This window comes from Ursus arctos, unplaced genomic scaffold (genome assembly GCF_023065955.2).
Source record: "Ursus arctos isolate Adak ecotype North America unplaced genomic scaffold, UrsArc2.0 scaffold_10, whole genome shotgun sequence".
Taxonomy (NCBI): Eukaryota; Metazoa; Chordata; class Mammalia; order Carnivora; family Ursidae; genus Ursus; species Ursus arctos.
In genome coordinates, this window is record NW_026622764.1 from 23,545,537 (window position 1) to 23,551,401 (window position 5,865).

At 36.6% G+C, this 5,865-nt stretch overlaps 1 pseudogene; it reads left to right on the plus strand.

The window, feature by feature from the left end:
• Positions 1-668: 668 nt before the first annotated feature.
• Positions 669-5,594, plus strand: LOC113251130 (stress-induced-phosphoprotein 1-like; annotated as a pseudogene).
• The last annotated feature ends 271 nt before the right edge of the window (positions 5,595-5,865 follow it).

The window sequence follows — 5,865 nt, forward strand, 5'->3', positions numbered from 1 at the left end:
CTAGAATTAACAGGTGAAGACAATAAAAGTTATTAAAACGTAACTATATTCCACATATGCAAAAACCTAAGTAGATGCATTGAGGGTATAAAAACTTTGCTCTGGAGATGCAAATGCCAACATCTGAGATGCAATTGCTCTGGACAGAAAAAATGGCAGATTAATTATTGCAGAAGAAAATGTTAGCTGAAAATATTGCTTGAGAACATAACAAGGGAGACTTTCTAAAAGTTAAAAAAAGATGTAAAAATCAATAAAATTGAAAAGAGCATAAGTGCAATAAAATCCTTGAAGGAAAGAGGTGAAATTGATAGAGAAATAATATGAGGAAATGTGATTTTTTTCCAAATTTGATGAAAACTATGAACCCACAGATTCAAGAAGTTCAGGGAATCCCAAACACCAACAAAATTCAAACTAAACTGCAGCAAGGTATACCACAGTCAAATTGGATAAAACCAGTGATAAGGAAAAAAAATCTTAAAAACAGCCAAAGAAAGACCTATTGCATACAGAGGAACAAAAGTAAAGAAGAAAGCAGATTTCTTGTCGGAACATTGTAACTGAGCTGATAGCAGAGCAGCATCTTTAAATTATGAAAGGAGGAAATTATATCAACACAGAATTCTACAGACCTTTGTAATATCTTTTAATAATGAAAGCAAAAAATGGCATTTTCAGAAATACAAAAGTTGAAAAAAATCAATCCCTGTCAGGTATGTTCTACAAGAAATGTTAAAGGTATCCTTCAGTCAGAAGGAAAAGTATACTAGGTGTAAACATGGATCCCCAAGAAGGAAAAAGTAGCAAGATAAATGTTAATGATGTGTAGTTGATGAATTCTTGTTTAAAGAAAAATAATACGGTACTCTGGAGTTACTATAGATATGTACATAAGCAATAGCATAAACATAAAAAGGGAAATGGAATATTTTTGAAATATTCTTATGCTATAGATCTGATAACACATTTGCATGTAGGATGTGATAAGTTAAAGATATAGGCTATAAAATATAACATACCATTGAAATAAAAAATTAGTTTAGCTAACAAACCAACAATAGAAAATGATCATAAAAATACTCAATCCAAAAGATAGCAAGAAAAAAGAAAGATAAAGAGAAAAAAAAGCAAGAAAAAAAAGCAAGAAAAAAAAGGAACAAAGACTAAAACTAGAAAAAATAGCAAAATGATAGATTTAACCTAACCACATCAATAATAACATTAGATGTTATTGGCCCCAAATCTCCAATAAAACGAAAAGATTATCAGAGTAAATGAAAAAGCAAGAAAAAACTCTGTTACCTTTAACACACACACCTAAGATATAAAGAAAGAAATGGATTAAAAGTAAAAACACAGAAAAGCTATTAACATGCTTTAACTAATATAAAGAAAGCTGGAGTGGCTGTATTATCAGATAAAATACATTGCAGAGCAAATAATGTTACCAGGAGGAAAAGAAATCATTTCATAATGAAAAAGTAATTAAAAACCCGGGGCACCTGGATGGCTCAGTCAATTAAGCATCTGCCTTTGGTTCAAGTCATGATCTCAGGGTCCTGAGATCAAGGGTCCTGGGATCTTGGGGTCCTGGGAGCCCTTAGTTGGGCTCCCTACTCAGTGAAGAGTCTGCTTCTCCCTCTCCCTCTGTGCAACCCCACCCCCGCTTGTGTTCTCTTTCTCTCTCAAATAAATAAAATCTTTATAAAAAGTAATTAAAAATCCTAAATGTCTATGTACCCATTAACAGACCTTCCAAACACACGAGGAAAAACTAAAGAGAACTGTATGAAAAATAGACAATTCCACATGTATGGCCACAGATCGCTATAACTTATTTCCAAAATTGGTAAAAAGAGTGGACAGGATATCAGTAAAAATACAGATAACCTGAATAATACTATCAACCAAATTGACCTAAGTGATATTTATTCAACACCCCATACAAAAACAGAAGAATACCCCATTTTTTTGCAAGTGCACATGGAATATTTATCCATATAATAAATATATCCTGGGTCACATGAATCTCAATAACATTAAAAAGATTCTATTTATATATTCTATAAAATATTCTATAAAATATATTCTGTGACCCCATGGGATTAAATTAAAAATCAACATACATATCTTTGAGATATCTCCCATAAATATTTGAAAAAGACAGTAATGCAGTTCTAAGTAAGGCATTTTTCAATTTAAAAAATATTTTGAACTGAATGAAAATAATACAATATATCAAAATTTGTTGGCTGTTGTTAAAACACATCTTAGGAGAAATTTATAGCACAAAATGCATAGTAGAAATGCACATAAAGGCATAACGGCTCATATCAATAACATCTATACCTTAGGAAACTAGAAAATAAATTGTAAATGTAGCCTAAAGTAAACAGTAAAATGGAAAGAATAAAAATCAGAGGAGAAATCATAAAATGAAATTTAGAAAAAGAAAAACCCAAAACTTATACCTTTGAGAAGATCAATAACATTGATAAACTTTTAGCTAAATACCAAGGAAAAAGTAGGAATACACAAATTACCAATGCCAGAAATGAAAGATCCGGGGCGCCTGGGTGGCTCAGTCGTTAAGCGTCTGCCTTCGGCTCAGGGCGTGATCCCAGAGTCCTGGGATCGAGCCCCACATCAGGCTCTTCCGCTGGGAGCCTGCTTCTTCCTCTCCCACTCCCCCTGCCTGTGTTCCCTCTCTCCCTGGCTGTCTCTCTCTCTGTTAAATAAATAAATAAAATCTTAAAAAAAAAAAAAAAAAGAAATGAAAGATCCTTACATCCCTACATATTCCACTATCTGAAGAGGATAAGTAATTATGAAAATGGTGGTGAATTCTTTCAAACTTTAAGAAAAATATTAAATGCCAATTCCACACAGAGTATTTTCAGAAATTTGTAGAATAATAAATATTTTTCAGTTCATTTTAAAAGACCTAAATTACCCTAATACCAATCATAGAAACAGATTAGGAGATAACAAATTACTACTATCTCACATAAATATAAATTTAAGTGAGATAAACTAGTTTAGAAAATTGAATCCAGCAATATAAAAGAAAGTATGTCATGACCAAGTAGGATGTATCCCAAGAGTGAAAAGTTGATTTAGTAATCAAGATCAATGTAATTTAGCATATTATCTAACTAAACATAAAAACCATGTGATAATTTTAAGAGACACAGGAAAAAGCATTTGACAAAATCCAACATCTATTCTTGTTATAAAATATCAACAACATAGAAATACAAAAGAATACTCTTATCCTAAATAACTGTATCTTTAAAAAAACTCTCAAAGGAATGACTACTTAGTGAAAGTTATTGATCTCTCTCTAAGATCAGGGGGAAAGCAAGGTTTTCTCCTCTCTACACTTTTAGTTAATTTTTTACTGGAAATTTTACCCATGTCAATTAAAAAAAAAAGCCTTATGTCGTCCTGGTTAGGAAGGAAGAAATAAGGGTTACTCATAGACTATCTGAATATCAATGAAGAAATACAATGGACTTTTAAACAAAAAAAGTATAACCAACAAAACCTACAACTATTAAGTTAATTCAGCAAATTAGTAGTATCAATATAGAAAAAATGTTTTCTATATGGTACAAAGGAACAACCTCAAACTGAATTTTTAAACAATAAAGAACAGCAAATAATACGAAATACTTAGTGATAAATATAATGAATGATGTGCTAAACTTGTACACTAAAAAGGACAAAACTTTGCGGAGAGAGATTAAAGAGATCCTAAATGAATAAATTTTGTCATGAGGCTGAAGACTCTATGTTGTTAAGATATCAATTCTACCCCAAAGTGGTCTATAGCTATATAGGAAATCCCAATCAAAATCCTAGCAGGATTCCCAATAAGCATATGAAAAGATGCTCAACATCACTAATCATATGAAAAATGAAATTCAAAACCATAATGAAGGCTGGGAGCCTGGAGCAAACAGAGTCATTCAGTGGGGTTCCAGTGTAGGTTATGGAGCAGGTAAAATGAGCTAAAAGAGAAGGGCAATAAGGCCCTAAGCATGGACAGCATTGTTGACACGCTACAGTGCTACCTGGAGACCATTAAGTTAGATCCCCAGAACCATGTGATCTACAGCAATTGCTCAGTGGCCTACACCAAGAAAGGTAACTATCAGAAGGCTTATAAGGATGGCTGCAAAACCGTTGACTTAAAGCCTGACTGGGGCAAGAGCTATTCACAGAAAGCAGCAGCTCTTGAGTTCTTAAACCAATGTGAAGAAGCCAAGCAAACCTATGAAGAGGGTTTAAAACATGAAGCAAATAATCCTCTGCTCAAAGAGGATTTATAGAATATGGAGGCTGGGTTGGCAGAGTGGAAATTCATGAACGCTTTCAACATGCCCAATCTGTTCCAGAAGTTGGAGAGTCATCCCAGGACAAGGACTCTGCTGGCTGATCATACCTACCCAGAGGTGATAGAGTAACTAGGAAACAATCTGACCTGGGCACGGAACTGCAAGGTCCCCGGACGGTGACTACTCTCAATGTCCTGCTGGGAGTTGATGTGGCAGTATGGATGAGGAGAGGAAGTTGGAACACCTCCCCCACCTTCTCTTCCCAAGAAGGACACCAAGCCAGAACCAATGGAAGAAGATCTTCCACAGAATAAGAAGCAGGCCCCAAAAGGGAAAGAGTTGGGGAAAGGAGCCCACAAGAAGAAAGACTTTGACACATCCTTGAAGCACTACAACAGACCCAGGACATGGACCCAACAACATGACTTACATGACCAATCAAGCAGCCGTGTATTTCGAGAAGGGTGACCACAGTAAGAAGGCCATTGAAGTGGGGCAAGAAAACCAAGAAGACTATGACAGATTGACAAAGCTTATGCTCGATTTAGCAGCTCCTACTTCAAAGAAGAAAAGTACAAGGATGCCATCCATTTCTATAGCAAGTCTTTGGCAGAACACTGAACCCCAGATGTGTTCAAGAAATGCCAATAGGCAGAGAAAATTCTGAAGGAGCAAGAGTGTCTGGCCTATAAACCCTGACCTAGCCTTGGAGGAGAAGGAAAAAGGTAATGAATGTTTTTAGAAAGGAGACTATGCCCAGGCCATGAAGCATTATACAGAACCCATCACACAGAATGCAAAAGATGCCAGATTGTACAGCAATCAAGCTGCCTGCTACACCAAACTCCTGGAATTTCAGCTAGCGCTCAAGGAATGTATCCAGCTAGAGCCGATCTTCATCAAGCGTTACACATGGAAAGCAGCTGCACTGGAAGCGATGCAGGACTGCACAAAAATCACAGATGTCTACCAGAAGGCATTAGATCTGGACTCCAACTATAAGGAGGGGACAGAGGGTTACTAATACTGTATGATGGCCCAGTACAACCACCAGACAGCCCCGAAGACGTGAAGTGACAGGCCATGGCTGACCCTGAGGTGCAGCAAATAATGAATGACCTGGCCATGCAGTTCATCCTGGAACAGATGCAGAAGGACCCCCAGGTGTTCAGTGAACATTTAAAGAATCCTGTAATAGCACAGAAGATCCAGAAGCTGATGGAAGTGGGTGTGATCACAATTCGGTTTTGACTTGGAGCAAGCAGCATGGAATAGAGGGGAGAGCTAGGGAAAGTGAACAATTTCTCTTTCTATATTTATATAGACCTATGTGTAAGATACAGAGACATGTACTCGCATTACTCACACCACAGCTGCCCCGGGGCCTGCCCAGCACACGCATGGTCTCTTCCACTGCACTTGGGTTCCCTGTTCCCTTCCCCGCCCTCACTCGCTGTCTCAGCTACTCTCTCATACTTGGTAATTTTTTATATGGGGCAGTGGGCATGCATGGGGAGGAGAG